Below are 20,102 nucleotides of genomic sequence, written 5' to 3' on the forward strand. Positions count from 1 at the left end.
CATGCATAAATGTTCCAGTTATACACTGGTGAAGGAATCTATTTTCATATTGAACAGGCAGATTAGTGGTAACTCTGCATGTACATTAAAATAAAGTCATTATTTCTGAAATCAGAAAGTAAGAATATATGTTGATTAGCACTGACTCATTGAAAAGGAAAATACTACTTAGTTTTGAAAGTAGGATAGGATGCCTTCTATTGATATGATTTGCGTGGATCCTCAGTGCCATTATTCTGGCACATCATTTACTTGGCCACTGTATATGATTCCAGTTGGGAAAGAAAAAGTTTATAAGAAAAAATGTGACCTAAAAAAAAAAGGACAGAGGGGTTAAATGTAAGCTTTGCACTTAAGTACACCTATGTTTCTTTTTATTTTTTTTTTTAATTTTTTTATAATATTATATTATAGCACAATGCCATAAACATTAACAGTTAAAATTTCACCAAATGAAAACAAACACTATAGAATACACAGTTGCAAAAAGCTACATTAAGTTATATTACAACTGCCTCAAGCTGCAAAAAGAAAAAAAAACCAGTGCCATACCTAAGTTATCCCTTTCTCAAAATAATGCCATTTATATTATAAACCACGAGCTCCCCATCAAAAGATGGGAACTGCTTTTGTTTATATATATATATATATATATATATATATGACTGTATCATTTTGCTATACACCTGAAACAAACACAACACTGTAAATAAAATATAGTACAATATAAAATAAAAATAAGTAACAGATCTTTGGGGCTTTACACTGAGTTAGAGTTCCTATCAGAGGGATAACAGCACCACAGCCGCACTGGAGCCTCATGAAGGAGGCACACGAATGACTGGATTACAAGAGTTACAGGAATGAGAGCTGGTCACTTCCCAGAAACTACAGCTCACAGAAAACCAACAAAGGCATGAGATATAGACCATTCACTTATGAATGTGTGAAACTCAAAAAAGTCCACATCACTCCTACAATATGTCAAAAGTGCCTCAGAATTCACACAATACCAACTTTCTCATGGTTCTGGTTAAATTACATATACCAGTTTATAACAAATGGCAAAATCTGTAACTCTGTTCAAAGTTTTAAAAGATTACTTATGAATAGTTTCTTGTATTTCTATGCCACCTTTATAGTTCTGGTTTCTCATTTCTTAATTAGTAAATTCAGGGTGCAGTTTCTATCCCAGGCTAATTTATACCCTTCCGGAAGGAACGGCCTCTTAAATCCACAGGGTGTTGAGGTGGGGAGCCCCCAACCACGTCAGATTCGTTTCACATATGATAATATACATGTTTCAATCCATTCTCCCAAATTATCCCACCCTCTCCCTCTCCCATAGAATCCAAACGACTGCTCCACACATCCGAGTCTCTGCTGTTGTCTCGTATACAGGGTTATCGTTATCCTCTTGCTATATTCCATATATATGTGTTAATATACTGTATTGGTGTTTTTGTTTCTGACTTACTTCACTTTGTATAATGGGCTCCAGTTTCATCCACCTCATTAGAACTAATTCAAGTGTATTCTTTTTAATCACTGGGTAGTACTCCATTGTGTAAATGTACCACAGCTTTCTTATCCATTCATCTGCGGATGGGCATCTAGGTTGCTTCCATGTCCTGGCTATTATAAACAGTGCTGCGATGAACATTGGGGTACATGTGTCTCTTTCAATTCTGGTTTCCTTGGTGTGTATGCCCAGGAGTGGGATTGCTGGGTCATATGGCAGTTCTCTTTCCAGTTTTTTAAGGAATCTCCACACTGTTCTCCATAGTGGCTGTACTAGTTTGCATTCCCATCAAAAGTGTAAGAGGGTTCCTTTCTCTCCACATCCTCTCCAGCATTTATTGCATGTAGACTTTTGGATACCAGCCATTCCAACTGGCGTGAAATGGTACCTTAGTTAGTTAGTTCAGTCGCTCAGTCGTGTCCGACTCTCCGCGACCCCATGAATCACAGCACGCCAGGCCTCCCTGTCCATCACCAACCCCAGAGTTCACTCAAACTCATGTCCACAGAGTCAGTGATGCCATCCAGCCATCTCATTCTCGGTCGTCCCCTTCTCCTCCCACCCCCAACCTTTCCCAGCATCAGAGTCTTTTCCAGTGAGTCAACTCATCGCATGAGGTGGCCAAAGTATTGCAGTTTCAGCTTTAGCATCAGTCCTTCCAATGAACACCCAGGATCGATCTCCCTTAGAATGGACTTGTTGGATCTCCTTGCGGTACAAGGGACTCTCAAGAGTCTTCTCCAACACCACAGGTCAAAAGCATCAATTCTTCGGCGATCAGCTTTCTTCACAGTCCAACTCTCACATCCATACATGACCACAGGAAAAACCATAGCCTTGACTAGACGGACCTTTGTTGGCAAAGTAATGTCTCTACTTTTTAATATATTATCAAGGTTGGTCATAACTTTGCATTTCTCTAATTATGAGTGATGTTGAGCATCTTTTCGTGTGTTTGTTAACCATCTGTGTGTCTTTTTTGGAGAAATGTCTGTTTAGTTCTTTAGCCCATTTTTTCATTGGGTCGTTTATTTTTCTGGAATTGAGCTGCAGGAGTTGCTTGTATATTTTTGAGATTAAGCCTTTATCAGTTGCTTCATTTGCTATTATTTTCTCCCATTCTGAAGGCTGTCTTTTCACCTTGCTTATAGTTTCCTTTGCTGTGCAGAAGCTTTTAATTTTAATTAGGTCCCATTTGTTTATTTTTGCTTTTATTTCCAGTATTCTGGGAGGTGGGTCATGGAGGATCCTGCTGTGATTTATGTTAGAGAGTGTTTTGCCTATGTTCTCCTCTAGGAGTTTTATAGTTTCTGGTCTTACATTTAGATCTTTAATCCATTTTGAGTTTATTTTTGTGTATGGTGTTAGGGAGTGTTCTGCTGCTGCTGCTGCTGCTGCTAAGTCACTTCAGTCGTGTCCAACTCTGTGCAACCCCATAGACGGCAGCCCACCAGGCTCCACTGTCCCTGGGATAGTGGTTGACCAGTTTTCCCAGCACCACTTGTTAAAGAGATTGTCTTTTCTCCATTGAATATTCTTGCCTGCCTTGTCAAAGATAAGGTGTCCATAGGTGCGTGGATTTATCTCTGGGCTTTCTATTTTGTTCCATTGATCTATATTTCTGTCTTTATGCCAGTACCATACTGTCTTCATGGCTGTGGCTTTGTAGTAGAGCCTGAAGTCCGGCAGCTTGATTCCCCCAGTTCCATTCTTCTTTCTCAAGATTGCTTTGGCTATGCGAGGTTTTTTGTATTTCCATACAAATTGTGAAATTATTTGTTCTAGCTCTGTGAAAAACACCGTTGGTAGCTTGATAGGGATTGCATTGAACTTATAGATTACTTTAGGTGATATTTTCATTTTCACATTATTTATTCTTCCAATCCATGATCATGGTATGTTTCTCCATCTATTAGTGTCCTCTCTGATTTCTTTCACCAGTGTTTTATAGTTTTCAATATATAGGTCTTTTGTTTCTTTAGGTAGATATATTCCTAAGTATTTTATTCTTTTCATTGCAACGGTGAATGGAATTGTTTCCTTAATTTCTCTTTTTATTTTCTCATTATTAGTGTATAGGAATGCAAGGGATTTCTGTGTGTTGATTTTATACCCTGCAACTTGACTATATTCATTGATTAGCTCTAGTAATTTTCTGGTAGAGTCTTTAGGGTTTTCTGTGTAGAGGATCATGTCATCTGCAAACAGTGAGAGTTTTACTTCTTTTCCTATTTGAATTCCTTTTATGTCTTTTTCTGCTCTGATTGCTGTGGCCAAAACTTCCAGAACTCTGCTGAATAGTAATGGTGAGAGTGGGCACCCTTGTCTTGTTCCTGACTTTAGGGGAAACGCTTTCAATTTTTCACCATTGAGGATAATGTTTGCTGTGGGTTTGACATATATAGCTTTTATTACGTTGAGGTATGTTCCTTCTATTCCCGCCTTCTGGAGGGTTTTGATTATAAATGGATGTTAAATTTTGTCAAAGGCTTTCTCTGCATCTATTGAAATAATCATATGATTTTTATTTTTCAATTTGTTAATGTGGTGTATTACATTGATTGATTTGCGGATATTGAAGAATCCTTGCATTCCTGGAATAAAGCCCACTTAGTCATGATGTATGATCTTTTTAATGTGTTGTTGGATTCTGATTGCTAGAATTTTGTTAAGGACTTTTGCATCTATGTTCATCAGTGATATTGGCCTGTAGTTCTCTTTTTCTGTGGCATCTTTGTCAGGTTTTGGGATTAGGGTGATGGTGGTCTCATAGAATGAGTTAGGAAGTTTACTTTCCTCTGCAATTTTCTGGAAGATTTTGAGTAGGATAGGTGTTGCTGCTGCTGCTAAGTCACTTCAGTCGTGTACGACTCTGTGTGACCCCATAGACGGAAGCCTACCAGGCTCCCCCGTCCCTGGGATTCTCCACGCAAGAACACTGGAGTGGGTTGCCATTTCCTTCTCCAGTGTGTGAAAGTGAAAAGTGAAAATGAAGTCGCTCAGTCGTGTCCAATCCTTAGTGACCCCACAGACTGCAGCCCACCAGGCTCCTCCATCCATGGGGTTTTCTAGGCAAGAGTACTGGAGTGGCCTGCCATTGCCTTCTCCAAGGATAGGTGTTAGCTCTTCTGTAAATTTTTGGTAGAATTCAGCTGTGAAGCCATCTGGACCTGGGCTTTTGTTTGCTGGAAGATTTCTGATTACAGTTTCAATTTCCATGCTTGTGATGGGTCTATTAAGATTTTCTATTTCTTCCTGGTTCATTTTTGGAAAGTTATACTTACCTAAGAATTTGTCCATTTCTTGCAAGTTGTCCATTTTATTGGCATATAATTGCTGATAATAGTCTCTTATGATCCTTTGTATTACTGTATTGTCTGTTGTGATCTCTCCCTTTTCATTTCTAATTTTATTGATTTGGTTTTTCTCCCCTTGTTTCTTGATGAGTCTGGCTAGTGGTTTATCAATTTTATTTACCCTCTCAAAGAACCAGCTTTTGGCTTTGTTGATTTTTGCTATGGTCTCTTTTGTTTCTTTTGCATTTATTTCTGGCCTAATTTTTAAAATCTCTTTCCTTCTACTGACCCTAGGGTTCTTCATTTCTTTCTTTTCTAGTTGCTTTAGATGTAGAGGTAGGTTATTTAGTTGGCTTTTTTCTTGTTTCTTGAGGTGTGCTATGAACCTTCCCCTTAGCACTGCTTTTACAGTGTCCCACAGGTTTTGGGTTGTTGTGTTTTCATTTTCATTGATTTCTATGCATATTTTGATTTCTTTTTTGATTTCTTCAATGATTTGTTCATTATTCAGCAGCATGTGTTCAGTCTCCATATGTTGGAATTTTTAATAGTTTTTCTCCTGTAATTGAGATCCAGTCTTACTGCATTGTGGTCAGAAAAGATGCTTGGAATGATTTCAATTTTTTTGAATTTACCAAGGCTAGATTTATGGCCCAGGATGTGATCTATCCTGGAGAAGGTTCTGTGTGCGCTTGAGAAGAAGGTGAAATTCATTATTTTGGGGTGAAATGTCCTATAGATATCTATTAGGTGTAACTGGTCTATTGTATCATTTAACTTTTGTGTTTCCTTGTTAATTTTCTGTTTAGTTGATCTATCCATAGGTGTGAGTGGGGTATTAAAGTCTCCCACTATTATTGTGTAATTGTTGATTTCCCCTTTCATACTTGTTAGCATTAGTCTTACATATTGTGATGCTCCTATGTTGGGTGCATATATATTTATAATTGTTATATCTTCTTCTTGGATTGATCCTTTGATCATTATGTAGTGTCCTTCATTGTCTCTTTTCACAGCCTTTGTCTTAAAGTCTATTTTATCTGATATGAGTATTGCTACTCCTGCTTTCTTTTGATCTCTATTTGCGTGGAATATCTTTTTCCAGCCCTTTACTTTCAATCTGTACGTGTCCCTCGTTTTGAGGTGGGTCTCTTGTAGACAACATATATGGGGGTCTTGTTTTTGTATCCATTCAGCCAGCCTTTGTCTTTTGGTTGGGGCATTCAACCCATTTACATTTAAGGTAATTATTGATAAGTGTGATCCTGTTGCCATTTTCTTTATTGTTTTGGGTTCGAGCTTATACACTCATTCTGTGTTTCCTGTCTAGAGAAGGTCCTTTAGCATTTCTTGGAGAGCTGGTTTGGTAATGCTGAATTCTCTCAGCTTTTGCCTGTCTGTAAAGCTTTTGATTTCGCCTTCATACTTGAATGAGATCCTTGCTGGGTACAGTAATCTGGGCTGTAGATTATTTTCTTTCATCACTTTAAGTATGCCCTGCCATTCCCTCCTGGCCTGAAGAGTTTCTATTGAAAGGTCAGCTGTTATCCTTATGGGGATCCACTTGTGTGTTATTTGTTGCTTTTCCCTTGCTGCTTTTAATATTTGTTCTTCGTGTTTGATCTTTGTTAATTTGATTAATATGTGTCTTGGGGTATTTCGCCTTGGCTTTATCCTGTTTGGGACTCTCTGGGATTCTTGGACTTGGGTGATTATTTCCTTCCCCATTTTAGGGAAATTTTCAACTATTATCTCCTAAAGTATTTTCTCATGGTCTTTCTTCTTGTCTTCTTCTGGGACTCCTATGATTCGGATATTGGGGCATTTAAAATTGTCCCAGAGGTCTCTGAGATTGTCCTCATTTCTTTTAATTCATTTTTCTTTTTTCCTCTCTGCTTCATTTATTACTACCATTCTATCTTCTAACTCACTTATTCTGTCTTCTGCCTCTGTTATTCTACTACTGGTTCCTTCCAGAGTGTTTTTGATCTCATCTATTGCATTATTCATTGTATATTGACTCTTTTTTATTTCTTCTAGACCCTTATTAAACCTTTCTTGCATCTTCTCAGTCCTCATCTCCAGATTATTTATCTGTAACTCCAATTTGCTTTCAAGATTTTGGATCAATTTCACTATCATTATTTGGAATTCTTTATCAGGTAGATTCCCTATCTCTTCCTCTTTTGCTTGGGTTGGTGGGCATTTTATCCTGTTCCTTTATTTGCTGGTATTTCTCTGCTTCTTCATCTTGCTTATATTGCTGTGTTTGGGTTTGCCTTTCCGTCTTCTGGCAGTTTGTGGAGTTCTCTATATTGTGGAGTTTCCTTGCTATGGGAGAGGTTGGACGGGTGGCTTGTCAAGGTTCCCTAGTTAGGGAAGCTTGTGTCAGTGTTCTGATGAGTGGAGCTGGATTTCTTCTCTCTGGAGTGCAGTGAAGTGACTAGTAATGAGTTATGAGATGTCAATAGGTTTGGAGTGACTTTGGACAACCTGTATAGTCACTTCCAAGGTGATTCCCTCTGTTTTAGCTTCTGTTTGCTGGTCTCTTCAGTGTCTAATTTCCACCCTGATACTGGGGGGTGGTGGTGGACACTTTTTAAAGCTCACTTGTTCAGTCCTGTTCTGGGAAGGGAGGAACACTGCAGAGAAATATCTCTGGCATCTGTGGGGAGTGCTCGCAGTGTGCCAGCCACACTGGGTTTGCCCCCACTCACAGCGTGTGTGCTGTCCCAGTCTACACTTCACAGGCTCTAAGTTGCTCTGCCGATAACTGTCTGAGGCCGGCGCTGGGTTGCATGCACGTCCCAGGTCTAAGCCACTCAGGTTCAGGTACTCGGGTACTCCACAAAGGCGAAGACTTGGTTGGGCCTGTGTTTTCTGCCTTCCCTGGACCAAGAAGCCCAAGTGACCAGGTGTTTGGCGAGCGCAGTTGCTGCAACTTATCACCTCCCTGGTCCCTCCCGCTCGGTTTTCTGTGTATACAACTGGCACACCTTCTCAGGCGGGTGTTAACCAGCCAGAAACCCAAAAAGTCTTTGTTAACACTGAAGCCTGCCTGCAGATCGGTATTGGATGCCTCTCTGGGACCGCGATTGCCCCCTTCTGGCTCTGACTGCCCTCCCCTGCCTGTTTCGGCGGGGGATGGGCCGTCCGCAGCCAGCTAGCTCTGCTCAGTCTTTTGTTCTGTGAGCGGGGCTGGCAGAGTCTTAAGTTAGTGCTTTTCGCCTTTTCGCGGGGTAGCTACCCCACAGTCTGCTCTGCTGTCTCCAGTCAGCTTCCCCAGACTGCCCTCGCGACATTCAGGCCCGGTCCTCTCTCTAAGCAGTTCAGCTGGCTCCTCCCTGCCCAGGCCCCGCTTGTTAATGGCGGGTATGGGTGTCTGCTCTGATTCTCCGCTGGGTGTCACCATTGGACTCGTAAGCTGTGAGGTTTAATTATTTATTTCTTTTTCTCCTGGTTGTGTTGTCCTCTGAGGTTCCAAGGCTCGCCACAGACTCGCCTGAGAGAGTGTTTCCTGGTTTCAGAAACTTCTCTCTTTTTTTATGCCTCCCTTCCCGGGATGGAGCTCCGTCCCTACTCTTTTGTCTCTTTTTATCGTTTATGTTTTTTCCTACCTTCTTTTGAAGACAATGGGCTGCTTTTCTGGGTGCTTGATGTCCTCTGCCAGCATTCAGAAGTTGTTTTATGGACTTTACTCAGTGTTCAAATGTTCTTTTGATGAATTTGTGGGGGTGAAAGTGGTCTCGCCGTCCTATTCCTCCGCCATCTTGTTTCAGCTCCTCTTTTTATTTTTAATCACAGTGCACTTATTTGGGATGTCTTTCCTACTTAGATCTAAAAGATGTCTCTTCATCATATTGAGCCCCCTCACTATACCTGATGCTTGAAGAAACTCAGAGGTGGTCATGGGAAGGCCTAAAAAGTGAATTTGGATTAATGTACATACAAACACACTGAATATGCTTTTTCTCATCAAAATATTATGTGACATAATCTTAGGACATATTTGAAAGAAAAAAAAATCTATTTTTTTAAGACTGCAAAAAGAGAGGAAAGGATAGGCTAGCTCTATATTTTACCTTATTACTTCAGATAGACTTTGTAGATAAAGATAGGTTAGAATTAAGCATCAATTTTAACTCATTAAATATATTGTGCTTTACTGAAATCCCCACTTAACTGTGTTTAAAAACATAAGTAAGCAATCAGAACAAATTTAGCTAAATTCTTTTCTGAAGCAGATTAGCAAATTCACTGTTCAAAACATCTTTTGACAGTAATGTAATGGAATCGCCATCCAGTTGGTAACCTTGTAAACAAAATGCACTTGCATTATTTATTTTTTTTTAATTATCCCATTCTAGTTGCTTCTATCTTCAAAGAGAGGTCCAAAAGCCTAGTGACTAAGAGCATGGAATGTGGAGCCAGATCACTTGGGTTTTAGATACCTGCTCTACCACTTTCAATTGTGTAACCTTAGGGACCTGAGTCAGCCTCTTTGTATCTGTTTCCTTAGCCCTGATTTCATGTAAATGATAATTGCACCTACCACACAGGATTGTTGTCCTAAGTAAATCAGTGCTTCTAAACTTCTAGAGCAGTCCTTACAAAGAGCAAGTGCTATGTAAGTGATTATTATTATTAATGTTCTCATCATTATTATGATTTTCCTCACTTATTCCTTTCTATCATGACTGCTTTCCTATTGGTAGAATAAATGAAGCAGTCACCCCATTTGGTTTTTTCTATAAATTATTGAGACTGATATCAATCATATAGATTTCCTTATTAGCAAAAGCAATTGAGGAATTCCCTGAGAAGCCAAGTAAGCCTTCAGTGTATATGTATGTATGCATATTATGACTAAGAAGAGTATCTCTTTTCATTGCTCAGAGACAACTTAGTCTAGTGGATAGAAAGCAGTCTTTGGAGTCAAGACATAAGAGTTTAAGTCCTAACTGTTCCACTCACTAGCTGTGTGATCTGGGAAACTTTCAGTATGGTTTTTTTGCTGAGAACAGTGATATGTAGAGTGAAATAGGTATGAGTTCACCCCCAGCTCTGGGATATATTAGCTGTGTGAACATGAACAAGTTGTTAATCTCTTTGGAAAGAGAATCCTATACATTGTGAAAGCTTTAGCAAAATGGAGTTTAAAATATCTGTTTTAGCATTAGAGTGAGCACAGCAGATAATGTGCATAATGAACCCGACAGAAAACCTGATACCAAATACTTATAACTATTTTTTAAAGTATGTGTAGCATTTAATACTTTAAACATACAAAGAATGTGTGACATTCTGTCTTTGTAAATTCCCTCTTTTCTTCCTCCTTTCCGTAACTTTGTACTAACCTTTTAATTCTTGAAGAGAGAACACAAAAGAAAGGCATTATTATTTTTGCCAAAACTGCTTCCAGATTCTGTTTCCTTTAGTAAATGATATAGTGTGATGTCACATTCCAAGGAGGTACAAGTGGTGCTAGAAAATTTTGCTGGAAGTTCTTAACATGTATTGGTATGTGTGTCATTTCAGTACTAAAGGAAATGACCATGAGAGCAGTATATTTGGCATTTTTCATACAGTCTCAAAATAGTAGTAGGGTATTTTGGAAGAAATACTGTGTTTTTCATAGCACCATTCAGTACTGGATATTGGCCACTGGCGTTAAGAGTATAATTTCCCAAGTTACCACCCATTAAACCCAACTACAGGATGAGGTCTGTCAGCCTTCAGCCATATTATTCTGCTATCATGTCCATCTGGCTGACAAAATAATTTTTTTGAGGATACATCTAAGCAGTTTCCAAGATGAATATGATAATCTTACTAAAACCAAAATGGTAATAATTTTAGAGTGGATTTGTAATAGCTGAAATGTTTAATTGCTTTTTTGCTTTGTTGGTATATATCCTTTATACAGTTAAAAATTAATTCATCATATTTATATAATTATGGTTGAAATTCTCAGAATGCATAACTTTGTACCTCTGAACATCTTCAAACATAGGAATCTTTTAAAGTAAGAAAGAAGTTTTTCTTAGAGAATCTATAAAAGAAATTAGGAAATCTGTATGGAAAAACACTTCACTTACCCTCAGATGAAAATATTTACTTTACCACTGAAAGAAAAAAACAAGTATGTATAAAGTATTTTGAAGGAAATACTATGTATATTGAAGGAACTTGAACGTGTGAAAAGTAAATCCTTTTTGCAGGAAGAAATTAGCAGTTGGTTGAAACATCTTAGTTGTCTGATGTATGTTTTATTACAGAAATTTAATAAAACATTTTAAATAAAACTTTAAGATGTTACCTGAGTATTACCTACATACTTTACAGTAGGATTCAACACATACATGAAAAATACTAGTAGTGTCTATCATGTAGCACTTCACTTGTTCCTCAAAAATATTGTAGCTCAGCAAAGGTACGTATCCATTTTGACTTAAAGCAGTTTTGTAATGCAGTCTTTATCGTTATTTAGCATAGCATAGAATATGTCACGAAAATCACACAACACAGTTATGTACCAGGTTGCCTAAGATGTATGCTGAGAAATCCTAGCCATTTATTTCAAATAGCATGCACATATTTTGAGAATGGGAGAAAAGTTATTAAAGTTATTAAAAACTAATAAATAAAGCAAAGTACTAAAGTATGTAGAATCCTTAAAGCTATGTCTTGTTATTTTCCTGTTTTTCTACAAGATGAAACTCAAAATCAATGATAATGAGAGAGTGAGGAGGAAATTCAATTTAGTTTATGAAATCATAGATTTAAGGTACTGGTGACAGTCCCAGTGGTAGTAAAGTAGGAAAGAAAATCAATAAGAACTGATCTGGGTTTTCCTTTTTTCTTTTTTTTTTTTGGATAGGGTTCAGTGAATAATTTCTTGCTTTCATTTAGGAATAAGTATAAATTAAATAGGGTTTTCATAGTATTTATGAATAATCTCCCAATTGTAAACAGTGGCCCAGATTTTTTAAAACTATACTTGTGACCCCTTTATTAAATAAATAGTTATAATGGTGATAAGTGCTACAGAAAGCAGTAGGAATTTATCACAGAACACTACCAAGTCTGAGGGAGGTAAAGAACCTTCTCTAAGAGAATGATACTAAAGGTAATATCTGAAATTAATTGACTTTGGGAGGTAAGAAGTGGAGAGAGGGGAGCATCTTCTAGGCAGAGGAAAGAAAGTGCTGCAAAAGCCCCAAACAACTCAAGGAACTGGAGTGGTATCTTTGGTGCAAGAAGGAAAGTGGTTAGAAAAAAGAGTGAAGAGATGGACCAAATGATCGAGCAGGATCTTACAAGCCATATTAGGGATATTTTTCAAATATATCTGTAGAGGTATTTTCTTTCTTTTCACTGTTTTTAAAAGAATGAAAAGTATCCTTGAAAAGATACTTTTCCCAAAATAGAATGCTGTATTGATATTTGAGGTGCATTCTAGTCTCTGAACATTCCTTTCAAGAAGCTCTATAACGCGCAAAAGGCAAAGAATTCTTAACATGAGTATTCTCAGTAGGTATCCGTATTTCCCTTTTTTCTGGCTCATGGAGAGCTGATGAGATGAAAAAGTAGAGCAATAGTAGTACCCAGTTATTCAGTGAAGGTTTTGTATTGTCAGACCTCTAAGATTTTATACTGTTTTACCTGAAGCTGAGAATCCATAATTGTTTACATTTTCTGCTTGTAGCTATGTAATGTTAATGCATGTCTATTTCTAACCACATCTTCATGGAATTGCAAAAGGACAATCGTATTGGAAATTAAATATGGAGATTTTACCCCCACCCATAAAAATTACATGTTAACATTAAGATTTAGACGAAAGATTAAATTCTTCTGAATTTAAATTGGTTAAGGAGAGATGAAAGAGTAATGTATTTTTATTGACATAATGACATAGTGAAATGAAAATCATGAAAATATATTTTCAAAATCTTACTAAGTTATCTCCTTGTTGGGAAGGGAATACTGCATTATTGTATGGAAAAGGGGAAATATGAAAGCAGATGTTAGAAAGCATGACTTCCAAGCTGAAAATAAATGTCTATGAAAAAACACAAAGCCAGTAGAATAAATAGTAAATATTCAAATTGTATGCTGTTTTTCGGAAGCTGGATAAATTCCTTTAACACTGAGCTAGTTGTTGCTTTTAGCACACCACTAATTTTACAGTACATAAATAGTTTATACGGAGAAGGCAATGGCACCCCACTCCAGTACTCTTGCCTGGGAAATCCCATGGACGGAGGAGCCCGGTGGGCTACAGTCCATGGGGTCGCGAAGAGTCCGACACGACTGAGTGACTTCACTTTCACGCGCTGGAGAAGGAAATGGCAGCCCACTCCAGTATTCTTGCCTGGAGAATCCCAGGGACGGGAGCCTGGTGGGCTACCATCTATGAGGTTGCACAGAGTCGGACAAGACTGAAGCAACTTAGTAACAGCAGCAGCAAATAGTTTATAAAATTGAAGGTTTCTTATGTATTGGGAACTATAATGAAAAATAAGGTTAGGGTTAATCAGAATTTTCTACTTACCTTGAAAGTTGAGAGTAGATTAGAGTCCTAATACATCTTTAAGTTGGTCCCAAGGTTTCAAGGCTCTTTTCCATAGGAAGACTCTTCTCCATAGGAAAGTGGTCTTTTTTATGATTGACAGGGATTCTGCTTTCTAATTTTTTTGAGTTGTCCAAAAATTATCTCACAGTCTTAATCAGGTATTAAACGTACTTTGTTTCAGGACCTCAATGATGGAATTTATTTTTGTTTTACTGTTGAGTATTTGTGTGTGTGTTAGGTTTTTAAAGTATTTTTAAAATTTACAGAATATTTTACACTTCTGAAGTATCTTAAAAGTTCAGTTCAGTTCAGTCGCTTTGTCGTGTCCGACTCTTTGCAACCCCATGAATCACAGCACGCCAGATCTCCCTATCACCAACTCCCGGAGTTCACTCAAACTCATATCCATCGAGTCAGTGATGCCATCCAGCCATCTCATTCTCTGTTGTCCCCTTCTCCTCCTGCCCCCAATCCCTCCCAGCATCAGAGTCTTTTCCAGTGAGTCAACTCTTCAAATGAGGTAGCCAAAGTATTGGAGTTTCAGCTTTAGCATCAGTCCTTCCAATGAACACCCAGGACTGATCTCCTTTAGGATGGACTGGTTGGATCTCCTTGCAGTCCAAGGGACTCTCAAGAGTCTTCTCCAGCACCACAGTTCAAAAGCATCAATTCTTCGGTGATCAGCTTTCTTCACAGTCCAACTCTCACATCCATACATGACCACTGGAAAAACCATAGCCTTGACTAGACAGACCTTGGTTGGGAAAGTAATGTCTCTGCTTTTCAATATGCTGTCTAGGTTGGTCATAACTTTCCTTCCAAGGAGTAAGCGTCTTTTAATTTCATGGCTGCAATCTTAAAAGTAGTCAACCTCAAAAATCTTTAAAAGTCAGAAGTTAAGTTTAAAATTTCCCCCATATATACTGCTGATGGATAATGAAAATAATAATGTAAGAACCAAAAATGAGTATATATATATATATATATATCATACGTAAAATGACTTTTAACATATATTGTCCTATATGTCATTTTTACTTTAAAATGTTATAATACTTTTGGGTAGCATTCTTGCCAGTCCTGTACCTAGCCTTTTGCATGCGTATGTGCTGTTGCTTCAGTCATATCCTGCTCTTTGAGACCCCATAGACTGTAGCCCACCAGGCTCCTTTGTCCATGAGATGTTCCAGGCAGGAATACTGGAGTGGGTTCCCATATTTTTCCCCAGGGGATATTCCCAAGCCAGGGACCAAACCAGTGTCTGTTGCATCTCCTGCATTGGAAGGTGGGTTCTTTACCACTAGTGCCACCTGGGAAGCACCTAACCTTATATCAGTATACAAAAATGAAAGTACAGTTAACCCTTGAACAATGCAGAGGTAGGGGTGCCTTTGCTTGCCACAGTTGAAAATCAAAGCATAATTTACCGTCAGTCCTTTGTATACCAGTTCTTCTGTATCTGCTGTTCCTCCACATCCACTCTTCCTCGGTATCAACGATTCTGCATCTACAGATTCAACCAACCGTGAATGGTGTAGTGCTGTGATATTTACTATTGAAAAATATCTATGTGTAAATGGACCCATGCAATTTAAAACCTATGTTTTTCAGGGGTCCGCTGTAATCTGATGTGTTCTTGTTGCCTTATCTTAAATGATGATCCTCAACAGAATGGAAAATAACTCCTTATTACATATCCCCTGTAAGTGTGAGTGCGCTGAGTCAAACAGAAAACAAACCAATAAACAAGATCAGAGAAAATGAAGAGGAGTAATATGCCATATACTTATAGGCTAGTTAGTAAATATTATATAACATAGAGGAAATCACCAAAATTTTCTTTTATTTTAAAAAGCTACATTGGGTTACCTTGAAAAATGTAAACCATTCAGTCCTTCAGTAAAAACATGTATAAATCATATGAAAAGATGCTTACTGAACTTGAATACAAGGTTCTATTTCCAAGAAAGAATCAGATATCCAGTTTTGTCTTGGATTCACTGTTAAGTGTAAAAGAAAAGTAGAAAACGATGGCTACTGCTGATCTGGTGCTGGATCTTCCAAGCTGCTGCATCGTTCTTTTTTTCTGAAGTGAGCTGTGTTCTATTAGCAACACCAGCTGCTTTGCATCATAATATGTATCTACTCAACTGCTAAATGATCAAGACAATTATGTTAAGAGTAGAAAACAGTTTTAAGTATCCGAGTGACTGTAATGCTTATTGCATTTCCTTTTTTATTTCTCACTTCATTGTAGGCACTAAGCAGCAGAGATGATAGATGCTTAGCAAAATGTGCCGGTAAGCACATGCACACATATCAGGGATGTGAAAGTCTGAGTGAAGTAAAGTAGGAACCCAGTAATGTATTATACCATCCTTTCCCCCTCAGACTACATAACCAAGATTGTGCTTATAAAATGTGCTCAGTCCTCTTTCAACAAATATTTATATGTGTGTGTATGTAATGTGTACATATATGTATGTGTATAATTAATCTTATTACTGGTTTATCATTCTTGTACTGGCCCAGAGCATTTTTGCCTAACTATTTAAAGGTGATTCAATGGTACCCCGTAACTATGACTAACACTTCTAATTTGAATTATATTAATTCCATGTAGTATTACTTCCTGGTTCCATTAAGTCACCTGACTAAGGAGGGGTTAAAAATGACAATATAAATTTAGGATTTTAAAAGAATATTTAGAATGAGTGAGAAGATCACAACAAATTACAAAACAAAAATAGCATAATATTTTTATTCATTAAATGTCTGACATATCTCTGTATTTGTCCTCATCTTTTGCTTCTTATTCATTGATTCATATAACAGTAGTTGTACATTATTTTCTATAGAAAACATGAATAATCAGTCTTTTCACAGGCTTAGTTGGTTGAAATTTGTTTTATAATATTGATAGTAGTAATGCATAAAACATATCACTTACGCCAGGTGTGACTTCTGTTTGTTTGCTGCAAGTTTGTTTCCTGTAAACACAGGAATGCTATTTTTTTTGTGAAGTTCCTGTCAAAAAAAAGTTAATGGTGCACCTATAATTGTGTATATAGCATTATTGAAGTATATTTCTAGAAGGAAAGTATTTCTCTTTTGATCAGGCATCGATGAGGACCTAATTCTCTGCTTACAGTTTCACGTGTTTAATGTTTCGAATTTTTCAGTCTTATTTTTGGCTGTGTGCATGTCAACTGTGTTTTTCCTGCACATAAACTTTTGGTGCTAGAATATATTCACATTGCTCCTATATAGTAAGGCATTGGGGATATTCCAGGAAATCATTTCTAAAGTTAGCAATAACTTTACTATATTGTCAAAGATAAGCAATGCCAGACACTAATTAAAGTGGTAAGCACAGGTTTTAATCAGTATTACTCTATTGCAATAATACCCCAGTGTGAAGTGAAAAACTGTAAAATATGTGAAGGAGGGCATTGGGTCCATGTGAAATACATCTGCATTTGCTAATAGACACCAAAGTTAGGCTCCTACCTTCCCACAGAGGTACCTATCTTCAGACAAGGACCCTATCTTCAAGTATTTCCTGGAACAAATTCTTCTGGCAGCCTTGATTTTCTCAAGAAGGCATTCATAGGGTGTTAGGGTCATCTGAGGCATGTGACCTTGAATTGCTATATATTATGTTTAGAGTTTTGTTCAGGCCAACTTTTTAGGCCAAGATTGAGACATAGTCGAGAAAAGGCTTAGAAGAGTCTGGCTAGACTTGGTCAAGGAGGAAATCTATGTCAATACCCAAAAGTGACTTAACAGAAAAATACCCATTAAACCATACTAAATATATCTCTAGTTTAGCTTAATTATATCAGAGTATTCATAGCCACTATGTTGTCCAACACAAGAGGAAGTGTAATGGAGCTGAAATTGGTATAAATAAAGTTTTCACTGATTGTGATTTAAATATTTTTACTTTTGCAAATTTTACAAAACATGACCATAGAAACAGTAAATTTGGAGATACATTCTTTGGAGTAATAGAATCGTAAGAGGCTTGAAACTCAGAATCAGCAGCATAGCCAAGAGCCAGAGTGAAGAAATGTCTACAGTTACAATTTCCAGTCTTCTCCAGGTCAGTTCCTAGAATACTGGCAAGGATTAATTTAGACAGGTTAAAGAATTATTCTCTGGAGAAATGTAATGTTCCCCATAAGAGAAATACCTTACTTTAGGGGATCTTCTAACAAATGGCCATATCTCCAAGTTACCTATAGTGAATCCACCAGTAACAAAGCCCTGCCCACATATTCAAAACTTTCAGTCTAATTTTTAGTGCTGTCCTTTTAAATATGTATATCACCAAACCTCTGGGGAAATTCTCCAGCTATAAAACTCAGAGTAGCACCAACTGAATAAAGGAATATCCTCAGAAAAGCAATTATTAGAAGATACGATAGCTATGAAAATTCAGGATTTTTTGAAGCATTAATATGACAAAAAAGACTTACTGGAAATTAAAAACGATGTGGAAATGCAGTGAGCTTTATATGAAAGAGTTGGGTGATAAATCTTAAGAAAGCCCGCAGAGAATACAAGAAAAATACAGATGGAAAGTAAGAGGAAAGGGCAAAAGCATTAGAAAATCTATTTAGTATGTTCAGGACTCTTCTAATGAAAGAAGAGAGAAGGGAAAAAATGAGAAATTATTACAGATATTACACAATAACTTTTTCTGCAACTGAAGGATTATAATAAGACCATCATTATGAAATTTCAGAACACCAGAACTCCTAAAAGTTTACAGAAAAGAAGAAAATCACATATATGTGATCTTAAAGCAAAATTACATCAAATTTCTCAGAAGAAAGACAATAGAGCACTTGCCTTACATAACTCTGAAGAAAAATAAATCAATCCTAGAATCTTATGACTAGCCCAACTATCAGTCAGGGGCAGAATAAATATATTAAAAACATGGACAATTCCAAAATAATTTGCTTTCTGTGCATCCTTCTTAGAAATTACTGGGAAATGTGTTCCACCAAAATGATTCAGTAAATCAAAAGGGAGAAAATAATATCTTAGTGCCCAAATTAGGGATCAAATATAGAGGGAATTAGATGATGGTAAAGAGAAGTGCCATGTAAACAGCTGTTCACTACATCTGGAAAGCAGTTCATACTCATTAAAGCAAAAGAATATCTCAGGAGAGATAGCTTTTCCACTTACCCTTGCCCAAGTGTAACATGAGTTGCATTTTATAATTTTAAAAATAGTTCAGTATTTATGAGAGGGAACAATAGTAATGGATAAGATAAAGAAACTACGATTTACAAAAGTTATTTTTCTGAGTGTACCTCATGGAACTTGAATTCAAACCTGGGAAAGCATAACCCAGGGTACATACTTTTTCACAAATGCATTATATCAAAATGAGAATGCAAGGTAGAATGTAGTAGTGCTCTGGGATGAGAGGTTATTTTTAAAAGAATAATTGCATATTTTAATGTACAATTTATAAAGTACTTTTCATAATATTTTGGTTGTGATAAAGTACTTCAGAAGGATTTTGAGATGGAAGGATGACATGGGTCAAGTGAATGGAGAATGGGATATTTGCCAGTAGTAATAATCAGGCTCAGATTGGGGTGGGTGCCAGCTAATTCTCACGATTCCCTGTAAACCGTTTATGGTATTGGTAGGGTGTTTTGGAAGCAGATATAAACGACTTTTCCATTGCCAGTGATTTAAGGGCTGAACTACAACCTCTCATCTGCATCAGTAACTTGACCTCAAGCTTTTAATGGGTGACAGATGTGTCAAACTGATTTGAGCACTACGGATGCAAAATTTATGGTCCAAAATTCTTTTCCTTTGGAAATTAAACAGTGTGAAGTAGATAAACTTTTTTTTAAGATGACAGAGTTTTCTCTCTTTAACTGCAAGTTTTTATCTATTAATTGGAAATGTTTTAAAATGAACATATCTCTTCTGTCTCAAGTGAAGTAGAGGAATGTGTCTGAACTTTTATTTTTCTTCTCATTGGTGTTTGTATTCTCTTTGTGGAATATGAAGTTGATGATGTTAAAGAGCTTTTTAGAATACATTTCACTATTGACAATTTCTTAAATAAATGGGCCCATGCTTCAAAACATGTTTAACTCTTGTTTTATAGATTTTATGTTAGGAATAGCATATGGTGGTGATGAAATCTGACCTCTTTGTGTAGCAATGGAAGTAACCAACTGTGAAGTTGGCCAGCATCACTAGAGCAGATAAAGGAATGTTTCATTGAGTAACTGGTCTTTCTAGAGCTGCTGGCTGTTGTTTCCCAAATCTAAATAAATTGGGAAGTCAAAGATGCCTTATAACCCTTTAGTAACGTCAGAGATTCTACTGGTGGTAACAACACTTAACACATTCAATCACTTAACTTCATTATGTGTTAATTTCTTCATCTTCAACAGAAATCAGGGGATTGAAGTACCTGTCTGCAGGAATCACTAAATTAAATGAGCTAAGTGAAAGTGTGCCACACCTGTCACATAATAGATGTTCAGCAAGTGTCCATTACTCTGCCCTTCTCTGAGAGTTTTCCACCTTATAAAAGCAGACAGTTCTATAAAGGCGTGACTCATGCACCATTCACAGAATCAATTTAAGGGCCTATTTCCTCTTTCCTTTATATATAAGCACTTCACTCCAAAAAGGGAAATAGGGACCTCATCCCTCT

General features: G+C 37.2%; 1 protein-coding gene across 4 annotated transcripts in view; it reads left to right on the forward strand.

The window, feature by feature from the left end:
• TBCK (TBC1 domain containing kinase) overlaps window positions 1–20,102 on the forward strand; it is a 223,548-nt gene that overhangs the window by 119,244 nt on the left and 84,202 nt on the right. The gene's annotated exons all lie outside the window — the stretch shown is intronic.

Source organism: Moschus berezovskii, chromosome 5, assembly GCF_049115385.1.
Source record: "Moschus berezovskii isolate FMDL1 chromosome 5, NW_MosBer_1.0, whole genome shotgun sequence".
In the NCBI taxonomy this organism is placed as follows: domain Eukaryota; kingdom Metazoa; phylum Chordata; class Mammalia; order Artiodactyla; family Moschidae; genus Moschus; species Moschus berezovskii.